The sequence below is a fragment of the Elephas maximus genome, chromosome 8, assembly GCF_024166365.1.
Source record: "Elephas maximus indicus isolate mEleMax1 chromosome 8, mEleMax1 primary haplotype, whole genome shotgun sequence".
Lineage (NCBI taxonomy): Eukaryota > Metazoa > Chordata > Mammalia > Proboscidea > Elephantidae > Elephas > Elephas maximus.
Window position 1 is genome coordinate 105,829,755 of NC_064826.1, and position 20,245 is coordinate 105,849,999.

Below are 20,245 nucleotides of genomic sequence, written 5' to 3' on the forward strand. Positions count from 1 at the left end.
CAATCCTAGTGACACCACTGGGAAGAATCCAGGGTTGGCCGGTATTCAGAAGCAATCTCACTGCCCTGGTTTTTTGGCTGTCATCCTGGCCGATGTCTCTCCCTTCCTGACTACACTTTGCAAGCCTGTTTCTCCATCTTCCCTTGGCTGCCCGGTAACCATTCTATAAATTCCCCTTCTGTTTAAATCAGCCAGAGTCAGTTTATTTTCCTTGGAACTGAGATCCTTGAATCATAGAGGCTGAAAAAGTATTTGATGAAATTAACCATTCATTCCTGATTTTAAAAATAAATAAATAAAAATAAACTTTAAGGAAACCAGAAATAAAAACAGCTTTGCTTAATGCCATAAATACCTATTCCATAATATTGTACTTAATTGCAAAATACTAAAAACATTCCTGTCAAATCAGGACAATGTCCATGCCTGCTATCACTGTAGTTCTTGATTTGCTGGAGAGGTATTAAGCAATGCCAAAAAACAAAACACAGAAAAAGTAGATGAGGGATATGTAAATACTGAAAAGGAAGAGAAAATTGCTATTACTTTCAGATATGATTTTTTAATCTCAAAAACTAACAGAATTAACTAAAAAATTAATAGATCAAACAGATAACTAAATAAGTTAGCCATCAAAAAATTAAACCCTAAAAAGTCAGTGAATTTTCCTGTATATCAGCAGCATCTAGTTAGAAAATATAATGGAAAAACAATACATAGAAATCTTAAACCAAAAATATTTCCTGAAATCTTTCAACCAAACAGTAGTCTAGCTTAATTAGTAAAGAATGTCTGACTTGAACATTCTGCTCTGTTAAGATCTATCTATAGGGGATCAAATTGACAACAGCAACCCAAAATATTAAATAAGAAACTGAGAGCGCAATAAGTTTATATTAATGGGGCAGGAACAACTCAGAAAAGGAGGGTGAGAATGGTTGCACAGCTGAGAAAATGTAATCAATGTCACTGAATTATACTTGTAGAAATTGTTGGATTGGTGTATGTTATGCCATGCATATTCTCAACAACAATAAAAACAAAAATAAAATAAATCACGTAAAAAAGAAAAATATTACATGGAAATAATCCTTTGAAAATAATTTCTAGAAACAGGTTAATAAGAAATATGTAAGATCTATATTAAAACCCCAATATGTAAACGCTTCTTGAAAAATAATACAATTATTGAGAAACTTTTTAATAAATGAAGAGATATATAATGTTTCTGAAAAAGAAATTTAAATATTATAAACATGTCTCTCCTTCCTAAACTCATCTGTATCTTGAATTCCATTCAGAATGTATTTTAAATGAGATTTTTTAAGAGAACCTATAAAATTATTTTTAAGCTCATACTTGTGAATGAATGCCCAAGAGACCAAGGATATTCTACACAATTACTGTTCTGAAAAGGGCCTTTATCTGTAATCTATCAAATCATTTTATAAAGTGAGGAGGAGTAAAACAAGATAGGATAGTTGCAGGAATAAACAGAACAATAATAAAACAGTAAAGAAAGTCCAGAAACGGAGTCAAGTTTATGTAAGAATGTGACAATTAAAAAGCCATACATGCTACAAACAATAAGGATGAAGCTGCAGGACATTATGCTGAGTGAAATATGTCAATCACAAAAGAACGAATATTATATGACCTCCCTTATATAAAAAGACAAGAGAAGGCAAATGAATAGGGAACAAAGTTTATTAGTGGTTAACAGGGATGGGAGGAAGAGGGAAAATAGGAGTTAATATCATGTTGATTAAGAGTAGGGTTGCGCAGCTGATTATTGTAATTGCTGTCAATAAGTTGTACACCTACAAAAAGTTGAATTGGCAAAAGTTGTGTGGTAGATATACTTACAACAATAACCAAAAAAAAGAAAGATCAGCTGCTAAGGCTGATTGTGTGCAACCAAAAACCTCACAGGATTTGGTTTCTTGGTTTGGAGGCTGAAGGTCATGGTTTCATAAAACATCCCAGTTAATTGGCTTAATAACATGTTTAGTGCCTCTCTTCTACCTCCTAGTTTGATGTGTAACGCCTGGGTCCTTAAAAGTTTGCAAGCGGCCATCCAAGGCACAATAATCCGTCTCTACTTTTTTTTTTTTATTCACCTGGAGGAAACCCTGGTGGTGTAGTGGTTAAGTGCTACAGCTGTTAACCAAGAGATTGGCCATTCGAATCCACCAGCCGCTCCTTGGAAACTCTATGGTACAGTTCTATTTTGTCCTATAGGGTTGCTATGAGTTGGAATCGACTCGACAGCTGTGGGTTTGGTTTTTGGGTTATTCACCTGGAACAACAGAGGAAGAAGGAGAGTCAGAAATAGAAGGAAGATAGGGAGTATGTGGCTAACTGCCTTCCTGAAAAATTGCCTCCTTTGCTATGAGAACAGAAAAACTGGATGGTGCCTAGCTACCATTTCTGAACATTTTGTTTTTTGTTTTGTTTTTTAAATAACAAAGACCTTTTACTCAAAATTCTGATATCAAGTTCCACTGAACAAAGACTAAACTGTTTCATGTGGTGCTTATGACAATCACTATCTTATAAATTGCATTGTATTACACCAAATACACAAAAAATGTCTGGAGAGTTTTACAAAATATTGAATACACAAAATCATTCTTTGTATATCACTATGTGAAATACAAATCATGATGTATATAAAACCACTCATTAATGTCTGTATTATTGAAGATCCAAGCATGAACAATGAAAATACAAAGCTAGATGACCAAAGCAGTTTCCACAGGGCTTGAGAATTCATTCAGTGTATTCAATTTTATATTTACATCTTCTTTGTATTATATTTCATGCAAAAATAAAAATTCCTAGTGACCTATTCTCTCTGAAGAAATGCCAGTAATTACAGTTTAAAAAAGCTAAGTGGAATAATTACAATATTGTTTTTAACCACAAAAGTTTTCCACACAGGATTTAATATATTAATAATCTCTATGATCTAGGGATTACTTGCCTCAGCAAAAACTAAAGATACTTAGAAAATGTATTTCACTGCCTTATTTACTCTAATATTTTTCTGTGATATCCATTTCCTCTTCATTTTTGTAGATTGATAGGCAACTCTCACCAACTTCTTCAGTGCATCTTTCATATCCTTATTCCTTAAGGTGTAGATGAGGGGGTTCAGACTTGGAGTGACAATGACGTAAAAGAGGGTGAGGAACTTGCCCTGGTCTTTGGAGGCACTGTCACCTGGCTGTAGGTGCATGTAGATGACAGTTACGTAGAAGATGGACACCACAGTGAGATGAAATCCACAGGTATTAATTGCTTTTCTTTGGCCTGCTTTTGACTTCATTCTCAGCACAGCTTGTGCAACGTAACCATAGGATATAAGAATAAGGAGGAGGGGTGTAAGGACAATGACAATTCCTAAAGCAAAAACATACATTTCAACAGTTGTGGTGTCTGTACATGCTATTTTGACCATAGCTGGCAACTCACACAAGAAATGATCCAGAAGGTTGTTTCCACACCTAGGCAAATTCAGTGTGAGTGTACACAATATTGCAGAACAGGCCAAACTAATACCCCAAACCATGATGATCATCTTGAGACAAAGTTGTGGCTTCATGATTACCAAATAATGCAAGGGTTTACAAATAGCTGTAAAATGATGATAGGACATGACAGCCAGGAGAAGGCATTCAGCGGAGCCTAAACACATATTAACATAGAGTTAAATGACACAACCCACATAGCTGATGGTCTTATCAGGGCCCCACAAGTTAACCAGCATCTGAGGTATGATGCTGGTGGTAAAACAAATCTGGGAAAGATAAATTCCTGAGGAAAAAATACATTGGTGTGTGCAGATGGGAATCCAGGAGAGATGTAACAATGATGGCTGTGTTACCCACCAATGTAATTAAGTAGAAGATAGTGACAACTCCTGACAGGACCATCTCCAGTTTGGGATGATCAGGGAAGCCAAGCAGAATAAAACCATGTAGAGAGGTATAATTGTTTTGGTCCATGGTCCTTCAATGCTGTGCTCCAGAGAGAGGTCCCTTGGCGTTCTACTTCTCCACCAGTGTAAAGTCCATTCTGAAGAAAACAGATCCTGGTTCAACATTTGCTCCTCAGGTTTCAGTGCTCTCATGTGTTCCCCGCAATGCCACCATGAACTGAGCTCTTTCCTGAGGTGGTTAAGGTACAGATTCTCGACAGGACTTCTCCTTCTTGAACATGAGACTTCAGGTCCACTACTGAACATTTTGATCAAAGATTCCATAGAAGAATCCTGATCAAAAGAGGGAATGAGAAACAGAATTTCAAATTCTCTTGGACTCCAGACTTCCTGGAGCCATGAAAGTTGGGTGAACCCTTGAAACTATTGCCCTGAGATAATCTTTAAACCTTAAGCCAAAAATATCCCCAAAGCCTTTTTAAAAGCAAAAAATAATTTAGCTTAACTAGTTAAGAATGGCTGCCTTAAGCATTATGCTCTTTTAAGAACTATCTTTATGGAATCAAATTGACAGCCACAACTCAAAAGGCTACATAGGGACCTTAGGGGCCAGTGAATTTATGTTAATGGGGAAGGAGCAAGTCAGAAAATGAGGGTGAGAATGGTTACACAACTCGAAGCATGTAATCAGTGTCACCAAATGGTACATGTTGAAACTGTTGAATTGGTGTATGTTTTGCTGTGTATATTCTTAACAACAAAATAAATAAAATTATATTTTAAAAAAGAAGCAATGCCAAAAAATATTTCTACTTGTTATGGATTGAATTGTGTTCCCCCAAAATATGTGTTGTAAATCCTTACCCGTATGCCTTGTGACTGTGATCCCATTAGGGAATGGGTTTTCTTTGTTACGTTAATGAGGTAGTATTAGTGTAAGGTGTGTCTTGAGTCAATCTCTTTGAGACGTAAAAAGAGAAGAGTAAGCCAGTGGGTGGGCAACCACAGGTGGGGGAAGATAGATGCTATGCCACATGGAAATCTCCAAGGAACCAAGAAACAGAAGCTGAAGAGACAAAGACCTTTCCCCAGAGCCAACAGAGAAAGAAAGCCTTCCCCTAGATCTGGCATCCTGAATTCAGACTTCTAACCTCCTACAAAAAAAAAAAAAAACCTACGAGAAAATCAATTTCTGTTTGTTAAAGCCACCCACTTGTAGTATTTCTGTTATAGTAGCACTAGATAACTGAGTCTGTACTTCTGGACAAACATAGCACATGGTAAATTTGTTAAGGAGTCTCTAAGTGGCAACAAACAGTTAAGTGCTTGACTACTAACTGAAACTTGGGCTGTTTGAACCAACCAAAGGAGCCCCAGAAGAAGGACATGGCAACCTGCTTCCAAAATGTCACAGCCTTGAAAACCCTACTGCGCAATTTTACCCGGTACACACGGGGTTACTTTCAGCTGGAATCGACTTGATGGCAACTAACAACAACAAATTTGCTAAATGCAGCTAAAGTCATGATTGTATGTAGTTTTATAAACTTAATGCACATATTAGAAAAGAAAAAACTGAAAACCAATGATCAGCAATGACCTAAGCATTCATCTAAACAAATTAGAGAAAGAACGATAAATGAAACCAAAAGGCATAAAAATGAAATAATATAACTACATGTAAAAACTAATGATTAAAAAATAATAAAAACAAAATGGAGATGTTCAACAACTCCAAAGGTTGGTTCTTTTAAAATACTAAAAAAATTGATAATCTCCTGGCAAGGTGATAAAGTACAAAGGAGGAATGAATGAAAAATAACGACATCACTATATATCCTGAAAACATTAAAATGAAAAGAGATATAATAGTTCATATTATAAAGCCAGCCAAACTTAGATACTCAAATCTGATAGAAACACAAAACATTAATATATATTAATAATACATAAAAAGGGTAAGATATCACTAACATGTTGGTTTTATTCTGGGAAATTAAGCCTAGTTTAACATTTAAAAATAAATCAAAGTAAATTGTCAAATTAACAAAGTAAAGGAATAATTACATAATAACCTCAGGGAATGCAGAAAACCCATTTAATAAAATTTGTCATCCATTCATTGAAAAAAAAAAAACCTCTCAGCAAATTAGGCAGAGAAAGGAATTAACTCCTTAAGTAGAGCATTTGCCAAAAAAAAAAACCTAGAGTAAATCACTGAATGGTAAAATGCTGGAAGATTTCTAAGACTGGAAACCAGATAAAGATTTTTATCCTCTTTACTGCTGCACAATATTCTTGTGGAGGCAAAGAATTGAAAATGAAACTCTCACTATTCTCAGATATATGATTGTGTATGTACGTACTAAAGTTGTGTTGTTAGGTGCCATTGAGTCGGTTCTGACTTAGAGCGACCCTATGTACAATGGAATGAAACACTGCCTGGTCCTATGCATCCTTACAATCATTGTTATACTTCAGCCCATTGTTGCAGCCACTGTGCAATCCATCTCATTTAGGGTCTTCCTCTTTTTCCATCGCCCTGTACCTTACCTTTATCATGCTTGGTAAAGTACAGGGTCAGCGTAAAAGAACAAGACCCTCAGCAAGATGGGTTGAGACAGTGGGTCAATGATGGGCTCAAGCATAACAACGATTGTGAACATGGTGCAGGATCAGGCAGTGTTTCGTTCTGTTGTAAACATGGTCATTATGAGTTGGAATCGACTCGACAGCAACTAACAACAAAAAGTTCCTTACCTAACATGATGTCCTTCTCCAGGGACTGGTCTCTCCTGATAACATGTCCAAAGTATGTGAGATAAAGTCTCAGTATCCTTGCTTCCAAGGCACATTCGGGCTGTACTTTTTCCAAGACAGATTTGTTCATTCTTCTGGCAGTCCATGGTCTATTCAGTATTCTTTACCAACACCATAATTCAAAGGCATCAATTCTTCTTTGGTCTTCATTATTCATTGTCCAGCTTTTACACACATATGAGACGATTGAAAATGCCATGGCTTAGGTCAGACGTACCTTAGTCATCAAACTGACATCTTTGCTTTTTAACACTTTAAAGAAGTCTTTTGCAGCAGATTTGTCCAATGCAATGCGTCTTTTGATTTTTTGACTGCTGTTTCCATGGGCATTGATTATGGATCCAAGTAAAATGAAATCCTCTACAACTTCAATTTTTTCTCCATTTATCATGAAGTTATTTGTTGGCCCAGTTATGAGATTTTTGTTTTCTTTATGTTAAGGTGCAATCCATACTGAAGACTGTCTTTGATCTTCATCGGTAAGTGTTTCAAGTCTTCTTCACTTTCACCAAGCAAGGTTATGTCACCTGCATATCGCAGGTTGTTAATGAGTCTTCCTGCAGTCCTGATGCCACATTCTTCTTCATATAGCCCAGTTCTTAGATTATTTTCTCTGCATACAGACTGAATAAACATGGTGAAAGGATACAACTCTGACATACACATTTCCTGACTTTAAACCACACAGTATCCCATTGTTCTGTTCTAACTACTGCTGCATCTTGGCCTATGTACAGGTTTGAGATGAGCACAATTAAGTGTTCTGGGATTCTCATTCTTCTCAATGTTATCCATAATTTGTTATGTTCCACAGAGTCAAATGCCTTTACATAGTCCATAAAACACAAGTAAACATCTTTCTGGTATTCTCTGCTTTCAGCCATGATCCATCTAACATCAGCGATGATATCCTTTGTTCCATATCCTTTTCTGAATCTGGATCAAATTTCTGGCAGTTCCTTGTTGATGTACTTCTGCAACCACTTTTGAAAGATTTTCAGCATAATTTTACTTGTTTTTGATATTAATGATATTGTTTGATAATTTCCACATTCTGTTGGATCACCTTTCTTTGAAATGTGCACAAATATGGTTCTCTTCTGGTCAGTTAGCTAGGCAGCTGTCCTCCAAATTTGGCACAGATGAGTGAGACTTCCAGTACTGCATTTGTTTGTTGAAACATCTCAACTGGTATTCTGTCAATTCCTGGAGGCTTGTTTTTGCCAATGCCTCCAGTGCAGCTTGGACTTCTTCCTTTAGTACCATTGGTTCTTGATCATATGCTACCTCCTGAAATGGTTGAATGTTCACCAATTCTTTTCTGTATAGTGACTATGTATTCCTTCCATCTTCTTTTGATACTCCCTGAGTCATTTAATGTTAATTAAACAGTAAAAAAAAAAAAAATGACATGGTCAGATTAAGTTATAACATCTAATTAAGTTCCAGAGGAAAAGGGTAGATACTATCTCAAACCATACACCAAAATAAACTCCAATAAATTAAATAATTACATGTAAAAATGGAACAATTTAATTTTCAAGAAAAAATGATAGTAGGGGGAGATGAGAATTTGAAGGTAATTTGATATATGATTCCTAGTGTACGACATTGCAAAAACAAAAAGATTTGTAGAATTGTCTACATAACTTTTAAAAAATGATTACATATAAAATACTCAAATACAAATAGCAAACTAGGAAAATATATTTGTAGTGTATAAGAAGTGCAGTCCAAGAATTCATAACCTTTCTAACTGGATGGGAGTTCCTGAGTGGTGTAATGGTTAACATTTCCTGATGCTAACAAAAAGATTGGAGGTTTAAGTCCACCCAGAGACTCTTTGGAAGAAAGGCCTAGTGACCTGCTTCTGAAAAATCAGTTATTGAAAACCTTACGAAACACAGTTCTACACTGACTCACATAGGTTGCCATTAGTCGGAATCTCTTCTACAGCAGACAACAACTAACAGGTTATCTTAAAGATTAATAGTGGGTTTGATGGCCAAAATACAATCTTGACTATATCCCACCTGAATTTAGAGACTATCTCAGGAACACATTTAATGCATTGAACACTAATGACTGAAGACCAGACGAGTCGTGGAATGACATCAAGGACATCATACATGAAGAAAGCAAGAGGCCATTAAAAAGAAAGAAAAGACCAAAATGGATGTCAGAAGAGACTCCAAAAGTTGCTCTTGAATGTACAGAGGCTAGAGAGAAAGGAAGAAATGATGAAGTAAAAGAGCTGAACAGATTTCAAAGGGTGGCTCGAGAAGAAAAAGTAAAGTATTATAATGAGATGTGCAAAGACTTGGAGATAGATAACCAAAAGGGAAGAACACTTTCAGCATTTCTCAAGCTGAAAGAACTGAAGAAAAAATTCAGGCATCCAGTTGCAATATTGAAGGATTCTATGGAGCAAATATTAAATGACACAGGAAGCAACAAAAGCAGATGGAAGGAATGCCCAGAGTCACTGTACCAAAAATAACTGGTCGACGTTCAACCATTTCAAGAGGTAGCATGTGATCAAGAGCCAATGGTCCTGAATGAAGAATTCAAAGCTACTCTGAAGGCATTGGCAAAAAACAAGACTACAGGAATTGACGGAATGCTTACAGAGATGTTTTAACAAATGGCTGCAGTGCTGGAGGTGCTCACACATCTCTACTGTGAAATTTGAAAGACAGCTACGTGACCAACCAATAGGAAGAGATCCATATTTGTACCCATTCCAAAGAAAGGTGATCTAACAGAATGATGAAATTACTGAATGATATCATTAATATCACACAGAAGTAACATTTTGCTAAAGATCATTGAAAAGTGGTTGCAGCAGTACATCAACAGAGAACTTCCAGAAATTCAAGCCCAATTCAGAAGAAGACGTGGAACAAAGGATATCATTGCTAATGCCATATGGATTCTTGCTGACAGCAGAGAATATCAGAAAAATGTTTGCCTGTGTTTTATTGAATATGCAAAGGTATTCAACTGTGTGGATCATAACAAATTATGGATAACATTGAGAAGAACATGTAATTGTGCTCTTGAGGAACCTGTACTTAAACCAAGAAGCAGTTGTTCGAACAGAATGATGGGATACTGAGTGGTTTAAAGTCAAGAAAGTTGTGCATCAGGCTTGTGTCCTTTCACCATACCTATTCAATCTGTATGCTGAGCAAATAATCCAAGAAGCTGGACTATATGAAGAAGAACAGGGCATCATGATTGGAGGAAGACTCATTAACAACCTGCTATATACACATGACACAACCTTACTTGCTGAAAGTGAACATTAGCCTGCGATATGTAGGTGACACAACCTTGCCTGCTGAAAGTGAAGAGAACTTGAAGCACTTACTAATGAAGAACAAAGACCACAGCCTTCAGTATGGATTAAACTTGAATATAAAGGAAGCAAAAATCCTCACAACTGGACCAATAAACAATATCATGATAAACAGAGAAAATATAGAAGTTGTCAAGGATTTCATTTTACTTGGATTCATAATCAACGTCCATGGAAGCAGCTCTCAAGAAATCAAAAGACGCGTTGCGTTAGGCAAATTGGATGCAAAAGATCTCTTTAAAGTGTTAGAAAGCAAAGATGTCACTGTAAGAACTAAAGTGCACCTGACCCAAGCCATGGTGTTTTCAATTGCCTCACATGCATGTGAAAACTGGACAATGAATAAGCAAGATGGAAGAAGTATTAATGCCTTTGAATTACAGCTTTGGCAGAGAATATTGACTGTACCATGGACTGCCAGAAGAACGAACAAATCTGTCTTTGAAGAAGTACATCTAGATTGCTCATTAGAAGCAAAGATGGCCTGACTTCGTCTTACATACTTTGGACGTATTATCAGGAGGGATCTGTCCCTGGAGAAGGATGTCATGCTTGGTAAAGTACGGGGTCAGTGAAAAAGAGGAAGACCGTCAGTAAGATGGATTGACACAGTGGCTACAACAATGGGCTCAAGCATAACAACGATTTTAAGAATGGTGCCAGACCAGGCAGTGTTTCGTTCTGTTGTACAGAGTTGCTATGAGGAGTATTGACTCGATGGCACCTAACAGCAACAACAAGTTTCTTAAAAGGGACTCTGGTGGCACAATGGTTAAGTGCTCAGTTGCTAACTAACCTAAAGGTCTGCATTTGGAACTCACCAGAAGATCTTCAGGACATATATGTGGCAGTCTGCTTCCATAAAGATTACAGCCTAGGAAACCTATGGGACAGTCATACTCTGTCCTATGGGATGTCTGGCTGGAATTGACTTGACATCATGCAACAAGTTTCTTGAGGAGGTGGGTGACAACTGTTATGAATAAGAACTATTCAAAGTATATGAAATAAAAAAAATAGGATACATTGAATTGTGAAACAATCATATTTTTATTTTACTTTGACATTGCCAAAAATCACATTTTTATTAAAAAGAAAAAAAACAGGAAGTAAAACTTGTGTCTGTCTCCCAAATGGTCTAGTCATTATTTGCCTGTGATCGGAGAGGACAGAGAACAGGACTCGGGGTGCTCTAGACTTCCTCTGATAGTTCTCTGCCTCAAATGGAGGACTAGGAGAGTCTGTGGGACCAACTGGTAAGCAGGAAGAGAGGTTCAGGTGTGGCTATTTGGGGGCTTGTAAGTTATTTTTTTAAGTTAAGTACCTTCAGGGTAGAATGAAGCCTGAGGAAGGAAGAGAAGCGCAGGCTGTGGGCGGGGGCAGGGCCGGCCCTCTCAGCCCTCTCCACGTTCTGGCTTAGAAAGTCCCACAAATTTGAATTACAGCCTGGCCTACCAGGTCCTAAGGAAGATAAATTTGCTCAGCAGGATGATGCAACATATTTTACATAAGCGTTAGTGAGCTTGATTTATCACTTTAAAATATTTAGATACATGGTGTGTGGTTCTCCATTTGAACTCCTGCCTTGTCTGTCACACATTAGGGTTTGAGATTACAGCCTACGTAGAAAAATGAGCTTTGGGTTGGAAGAGATGGTGTCTCTTTCATCATCAGGAGAGAATGAAGAAGCCATAGGTATAGGTCAGGAAAACTTGTAGGTGGCATGATAAAAGTTGAGAAAGATCCCATCTGCTGGGTTATTTTTTTCCTTTAAAGTAAGAGCTGAGAACTTTTAGCTATGAATGAAGAAAATGTGTTGGATGAGAAATTTGATAACTCGTGTTATTAAGAAAAGGAAAAATCATGACTACAGAGACAGTTTTTCAACCTTTATCTTCCTCTCAAATATCATAAATATTTTCTCATGTGTCATACACATAGTTGTTATTGGGTGCCTTCAAGTCTATTCCAACTCATAGAGACTCCACGTGACAGAGTAGCACTGCCCAATAGGATTTTCTTGGCTGTAATATTTACAGGTGCGGATTACCAAGTCTTTCTCCCTCAGAGCCACTAGGTTGGTTTGAGCCACCAGCCTTTTGATGAGCAGCTGAGAATGTGTTCTTCAGTATGGACAGAAACACGTATGGGCATTATGTCCAAGAAGAAGGTGTGCAATCTTGGTGGTGCTGAGGTGGAGCTAGAAAAGATGTAGCATGGATCTGCCCACAAATCTCTCGACCTTATCCAACTTTCTCTTTTCATACATTGCGTGTGCTTGTGTGTGTGTGTTGAGAAAAAATGAGATTCAGTTTATTTAGTTAGTATCTAGCTGGAGGTATTAAATTATGTGGTGGAGTCTGCTATGAGGAAAAAAAAATAGGGCTGAGGGAGTACTTTGTAGTGACTGCTATTTTAATCCTGTCCCAGGGTCTTCTGGTCCTTACTTGATCTTCACTGACATTATCCTGCTATACTTTATACTTTTTGGCAACCAGGAGATTCTAGGGTCAAATATATGACAATCACAATGAAAATAAAAATGGTTAACATATTGAGTGGTTATTTGTATGAGGTAGGTACTCTTCTAAGTGTTTTTCATATGTTTATGTTTTTAATTATCACAATAAATTTATTAAGAAAACATTAATATTATTTCCATTTTCAAATGAGGGAAATGGAGACAAAGAGATAGAAAAACATGCCCAAATGTATATGAGTCACTCTTGCTGGGAATAATTAGAAAAAGAAAGAGCCTGTTTTAGCGCTAAGTAAGGCAGTTAAGTATGGTAGAATTTGAGTAGAAGTTTTTACCTTGGGATTAGTGGACCAGAGGAAAAATAAACCTTGATTTTAGAATATTCCTGTATCTTTGTAAAAAGCGTTGCCAGCATGTACCTTGGGGCTGCATATCTGGGATTTCTGGGGAGTAACAATGAGCCATAAAATCAGGGAAATGTAGGACCAAAACAAATATTATTTATAAACTTGTGGTGCAATGGATCACTTTTGTTTGGCCTCTCTCGTCATGGTCTTATAACTCCCAACCAAGTGATTGGGTGGAACTATGCAAATAAGGTTATCGTGGCCCACCAAGAGGATTGGTCAGTTTTGCCACCCTGCTGGGCTTGAGGTGAGCCATCCCAGAGGCAGGAGAGAGACGATCCCACTACCACCAAGGAAGAAAAGCCAGGAGTAAAGACTGAGTCCTATGGACCTGGGATCCCTGTGTTGAGAAGCTCCTGGAACCAGGAGACAGAGACAGAGAGAGCTTGAGAAGCAGTGGCAGAGAAGTGATGGCAGGAGATGGCATGGTGGGCTTCCAAGCCTATGGAGGGAGAAAGCTGACTGCCTTTTGCAGGAGGCTTGCTGGGGAGTAGTGCCTCTGGGCACTTGCTGGCCCAGCTAAAAGAGCTTTGTAAAACTTGCCCAAGCATGGCAGGGGCTGAGGGCCAGTGAGGCGTGCCTGCGAGCACAGCTGGGAGGAGGCTGTCCTGGTGGAAGAACTGTATCCTGAGTGTTCCTGAACCTGAATTGTAACCTATTACTTCTCTAATAAACCCCAAAATTGTGAGTATAGTTTTTGAGTTCTGTGTGGCCATTGCAATGAATTATCAAATCCAGCAGAGAAGTAGAGAGTACAGTGGGAAGGACAGTTGGTGTCAAATTGGGTAAAGATGGCAGAGAGAGGAGGCATGTCTGAACTCTGCCTCTTAGGAATCAGCCTTAGGCTATTGATCTTGATTCACCTTCTCCTTTGTGAAGTTAGAGGAGGTCAGACGTCACCCTCACTCCTTTTTTTTTTTTTTTTTTACAAAATTCTACAACTGATAACAAAGGCAACTTGAGTTGAACAGCAGCCCTTTTCTGCTAGTCTGGAGGCTTTGGGTGGGCAAATTTGGGAGTAGGAGTTTTCAGTAGAAAAGCTGAATTGCTCCCCATAAATGTTAGGAGGAAAAATATTTTGGTGTACAAGGCAATTTGGGTGGGAGTATGAAAACGTTTGTAATGCCATCTCCACTCCCACAATCTACCCTCAAACATCCAGAAATACTCCTGTGCTTAGTTTTGTTTTGTTTTTTGGTTTCCCCCACCCTTTTAGGTATGTGAAAAACAGCATCACATCTGGGTCAACGCCTCCCATAGCTGTCGAGTCGATTTCGACTCATAGCGACCCTATAGGACAGAGTAGAACTGCTCCATAGGGTTTCCAAGGAGTGGCTGGTAGATTCAAACTGCGAACCTTTTGGTTAGCAGCCTATCTTTTTAATCACTGTTCATATGGGTCAACATAGTGCATTACAAAAACACGTGGAAGAAGTCAATAGGCAGAGATGACCAAGAATAGGAGCACACTAGAAATTCAGAGAACTCTTGGGCAGGCTTTGAGCTCCCTCAGAGTGTGGAATTAGAGTGTTTGAGCCGCTCAGGAACATATGTGAACCAGAGTGTAGGAAGATCCCAGCTGGACAGGGGCGGATTATCTAACAGGCAAGGTAAGCATGATGTTTACCTTGCTTACCAGATCATCGTGGTGAACATTTTCACGTGGGTTTTACCACATCAAAGAAAGTGTGCTTCTATCTTTTTAAACTGAAGAAACGATTGAAAATCTTGTAAATTCTACTATTCAAATGACTGAAATCTTGTTTTAAATTTTACTACTTAAATGGTTGAAAATCCTGTTTTAAATTCTACTGTCATTTGTCAAAAACATTTGTTTATCCACTATGTGCTTATATTTTTAAAATTATCGAAATCAGAACAGGGAATATACTGTATCATTACCTCCCACCCCACCATCAATTTTCATCTTTAGCAACCCAATTTATCATTACACAATTATTTTATCATGATTCTCCCAGAGTTCATTTTAATTAAAAAAAAAAGTTGCAGTAGAGTCAATTCTGACTCATAGCGACCCAGTAGGACAGAGTTGAACTGCCCCATAGGGTTTCCAAGGATCAGCTGGTGAATTTGAACTGCCAGCTTTTTGGTTAGCTGCTGAGCTTTTAGCCACCACACAACCAGGGCTCCATTTTAATAAGAAGATTAAAGGATTTTTTTTGCATTTGAATTTGTGATCATATTTAGCATAGTCACACTGAACTCTATTTATTTAATTGGTCCCACTGCTTGCCTGTAGTCCTATTTTTTTTTTTAATTTCTCTTTATATCTTGCTGACTTGATGTATGTTTTAGTTTTTTTTTTTTTGTTCCAGGAAGGTACACGAGTGATACATTTCTGAATTCCTCTATATCTTGGAATATTTTCTCTTGCTTTTACATCTGAATAACTTGGTGAGACGGAGAATTTTGTCTACAAAATACATTTGCTTCCATATGATGTTTCATTGTGTTCTAACACGTGATGCTGCAGAAGAGAAATTTGAGATCTGAGTCTAGCCAGATTTTAGTCTAAGTGCCTTTATAATTTCTTTCTGTGTTGATGATGAATTTGATAGTTAAAATTCAAAATTTAGCAAATATTTAAGATTTTTATTTATGACTTTTTATTTTCCCTAGAAACACCACAAATCCCCTAGTCGTGTAGATTCCAGGATTACTTCATCCAAGGAAAGTTTGCTTCTATAAAGTTTTCGATTTTTGCTTTATTTCCTTTTTGGTTCTAGTAGTCCCTCGGCCCCACCTCACAGACATGTACAATTCTAAGGTTAAGCTCCTTTACCTGCACTGTATAGTTTTTCATTTATTCTCTATTTCCATCTCATTGTCATTTTCCTCTAGAGTTTGGTAGTTTTTCTCAGATTTAGCCTTTATAGCAGTCATTTTATCCCTTACTTTCAATCTCCATGCTGATTTTCAATCTGCACTTACATGTGGGGCTTTCTTATATTTTCATTGTTTCTCACTCTCCTTTTCCCATCTCTATTTTTGCCAATTTTTTTTCCTCTTTATATTTCCTTTGTCAACTTTATGAAGTTTGCTAGGAAATGTCTCCTAATTTTTAAAACGTTTTCTCTGTAGAAAGTCATTTTATAAATCTGGTCTTTTCCTTAAGTTCTCAGAACATTGTTCTCTCTTTCTTTAATTAAGCTGTATTTTCAAAGCTCCCATCTTTATTTTTGGATTGCTTGTTTAATGAATCCTCAAATGGCCAGAGTGTTATCCAGGCTCAGCCGGTGTCTGGTAAGTGGAATTCTCATAGCCTTTTCGTTGTTGACTTGAGTGGTTTCCCAGTCTTGGCTACAGACCTGAAGTCAGACTTGAAGTCATTTGATTTTGATCAAATATACAACCTCCATTTCTTTTCCACTGCCTTGCAGGCAGCCTGAGTTTGCAGGATTGTGGTTGGGTGCATATATCCTTTGACAGTTTAGGTCCTTCAACTACATCAGAGACTCATTTTGCAGTTCTTTGAACAACATAGCTTATTTCTCTTTACTCCCAGGCCAGTATCCACTGCTTCCATTGCCCATCCAGGCTCCACTTTAGTTCTTAAAGTCTTCATCACAGATGACTAGGCATTCTAGAGAGCAACTCATCTCTGCCCAGCCCTTCTGTTCTCTGTCATGCCTATTCTGTGAGATCTAGATCTGAGTGGATGCAGAGAGAAAGTAATCTATCTAATCGCAAGATTTGCTGGCTCAGAAGAGAAGTGTTGCACAGTGAAATGATGACCCCTGGTGTTTTAGGTTAGTGCCTCAGAGTTGTTTGTGTGTGCCTTCAAGTCAATTCCAATTCATAGCAATCATGTATGACATGGTAGAACTGCCCCATAGAGTTTTTAGGCTGAAATCTTTATGGGAGCATGTTGCCAGGTCTTTTCTCCTAGAGTGGCTGGTGGGCCCCAGAGTTAGTTGCAGAAAATGGGGCAGAGGGGAGGGCTCAAAGTTTTATCCTACCTTATTTGGTGTCAGATGATCCATGCTAGATTTCAGAGGTGGGAGCATGTGGTATATACTCCAGAAAGGTACTTCTCAGTCCTTCACTATCAAGGATGAAATTTTGGAATCCTGCTCAGATTAAGGCCAGTGTTGCCTTCTCTTTTGTTTTTGATAGTACTATTACTTATTTAATATCTTAGAGTGGGATTAAAGGTCATCACCTAAAAATGATGACACGAACGGACACATGCACACTTATGTTCATTGCTGCTTTATTCATGGTAGCAAATAAATGAAAACAGTTGAAGTGCCCTCAGATAAGCAAATTGTGGTACATACATACAATGGAATACTACGCAACCATAAAGAACAATGATGAGTTCACAAAACATATTATAACATGGATGGACCTGGAGGGCATAGCCTAAGTGAAATAAGTCAAGCATATAAGGACAAATAATGTATGATCCCTCTTGTATAAGAAGACAGACTAGATATATTTACAGAGACCAGTGTTCATTAGTGGTTGCTGGAGAGAAAAAGAGGGAAGGGGAAAATACCTTTAGATCGTAGAGACTTGTTATTCTTGGTAATGGGAAAAGTGACTCTGAATGTGGATATAGTGAGCACAGCATAACCAAAGTAAAAATGAGTGTTGGGTAGGTAATAGGTATATTGGTATATGGGTAGTTCCAGATACAAACAGAGGTAAGAGCAAAAAGAAGTATCTATAACATACCTGTATCTGTTGCTGTTGAGTCAATTCCGACTCATAGCGATCCTATAGGGCAGAGTAGAACTGCCCCACAGAGTTTCCAAGGAGCAGCTGGTGCATTCAAACTGCCAACCTTTTGGTTAGCAGCTGAGCTCTTAACCACTATGCCACCAGGGCTCCAGAAATATCTATAAAGAAAAAAGTACGTGTAATTACAAACATGTGGGTGCAGGCACACATGTTCTTTGAAGACACAAATACAGACACTCAGACATAACCAAACATTTTCCAAGACTGGTTTTCTGGGTTTGAAATCTTAGGACCATAGTCTCATGGGAAAACTCAATCAATCGGCATAACGCTCCCAGTGCCATGGAGTCGATACCCACTCACAGTGACCCTATAGAACAGAATAAAACTGCCACATAGGGTTAGCAAGGAGCAGCTGGTGGATTCGAACTGCGGACCTTTTGGTTAGCAGCCAAGCTCTTAACCACTACGCCACCAGGACTCCTGGCATAACATAGTTCACAAAAATCATGATTTTCATTCCAGTGAAGTGAGTAGCATCTGGGGTCTTACAAGCTTTTGAGTGGCTATCTGAGACACAACTCTGGGTCTCTACTCTCAAGGAACAAAAGAATAAGAAGGTAACCAAAAGCTCAGAGAAGAAACAAGTCTACGCAAGCCATGACCTCATCTACCCTGAGACCAGAAGTACTGAATGGTGCCCAGCTATCACCATCAACCATTATGTCCAGGGTCACAGTAGATGGTCCCAGACAGAATGAGAGAAATATGTGAAGCAGAACTCAAATTCTTAAAAAAAAAAGAAAAGAAAAAGCCAGACAAACTGAGACTATTACCCTGAGACACTCTTTTTTGTAATTTATTCTGGCGTTAGATTAAATTTTCCAAATATGGCTTTTCCTGAAAAACTAAAGAAGATGACTATGATAATAATAACAATTATTATTATAATAAGATAACAACTAACATTTGTTGGATGTTTACCATATACCAGAGTACTTAGCAGCTCACATGCAAATATCATAGACACTGTTATTACTATACTCATTTTACAGGTAAGGAACCTGGACTTAAGAGGTTAAGTAACTTAACCTCGTAAATATAGAACTGAGCCTATCCCCCTGAGATCTCTTAGCGAAATAGAAGAGTGGTACACAAAATAAAGGATATTACCTGTAAGATCAGTACACTACTTAAAAACCATCTGTTTGAGGCCAAAAGGTCAGCAATTACTCAAAAGCAAAGATGAGACGATAAGGGTGCAGGGAAACCAGAGAACTGGAAATGGAACAAACAGAATGCAATTAAAGAGAGTGTCGACACATCGTGCTAAATGTAACTAACGTCACCAAGCAATTTGTGTGGAAATGGTCAAATGAGAACCTGACTTGCTATGTAAACTTTCACCAAAAATTCAATAAAATATTATCTAAAAAAATAAAAAATAAATGAATGTCATGAGGTCTTACTTGCATGCCTTGCCATCGCTACACTGCAATAAACTAAACAAATAATGCATGTCAAAAAAAAAAAAAAAAAAGAAAGAAAGCTCATCAAACAGATTAGGATATAAGCAACAGGTTAGGATATAAATCTTAGCTCTGCCATGTGCTAGCTCAGTGATTGTGGTTAACCTCTTAAGCCCAGTTTCCTTACCTGTAAAATGAGCATAGTAATAATAGTGTCTATGATATTTGCATGTGAGTTGCTAAGTACTCTGGTATATGGTAAACATTCAACAAATGTTAGTTGTTATCTTATTATAATAATAATTGTTATTATTATCATATTCATCTTCTTTAGTTTTTCAGGAAAGGTCACATTTGGAAAATTTAATGTAATGCCAGGATAAATTGCAAATATTTCTATGCTTTTAATATGCATACATATATTCAAACTTGGACAGGTATAGCTTTATAACCAGCTTTTTCCATTTACTCTTATGCTGTAATTATTTCTACATCTTTATTCTTTGCAAAACGTTTGTTAATGACAGTATAAAATTATATTGTGCACACCATACTTTAGTCAACATTCTATTTCTATTTGTTGCTGCTTTTTAAAATACTGTGATCTATATCCTTTCCAATAAATCTCAATCTAGTTCCCACGAGTGTTTCTTTAGGATAGATCTCTAGGAGTCAAAATGCTGATGAGTAGATTGATTGCAAAGATGGCTCCAACCCTTCATCCCTCTCTGTTTATGCCTTTTGAAGTATGGCCTTGCAGTTCCTCTTACAAAGCAGTGAAATCGGTTTCCCATCCCTTGAATCTGGTCTAGCCTTGTGATATGCTTTGGCCAAAAGATCGTAGCGGAAGTGATGGTTTGCCAGTTTTGACCGAGCCCTCTCGAGGCCCTGTCGCTGCCGTGAGAACAAGCCCAGGCTAGCCTGCTGGAGGATGAGTGACCATTCAGAACACAGCCAAGTTATCCCAGATGAGGCTGTCTTAGATCATCCAGCTTCCAGGAAATCTGCCAGCTGCCCACATGAATGAACCCAGCTAAGAACAGCCTACCCTGGCCAAGA

General features: G+C 37.8%; 1 pseudogene; it reads right to left on the reverse strand.

Moving 5' to 3' along the window:
- Window positions 1-3,007: 3,007 nt before the first annotated feature.
- On the reverse strand, window positions 3,008-4,010 carry LOC126081594 (olfactory receptor 2W1-like; annotated as a pseudogene).
- Window positions 4,011-20,245: the final 16,235 nt, after the last annotated feature.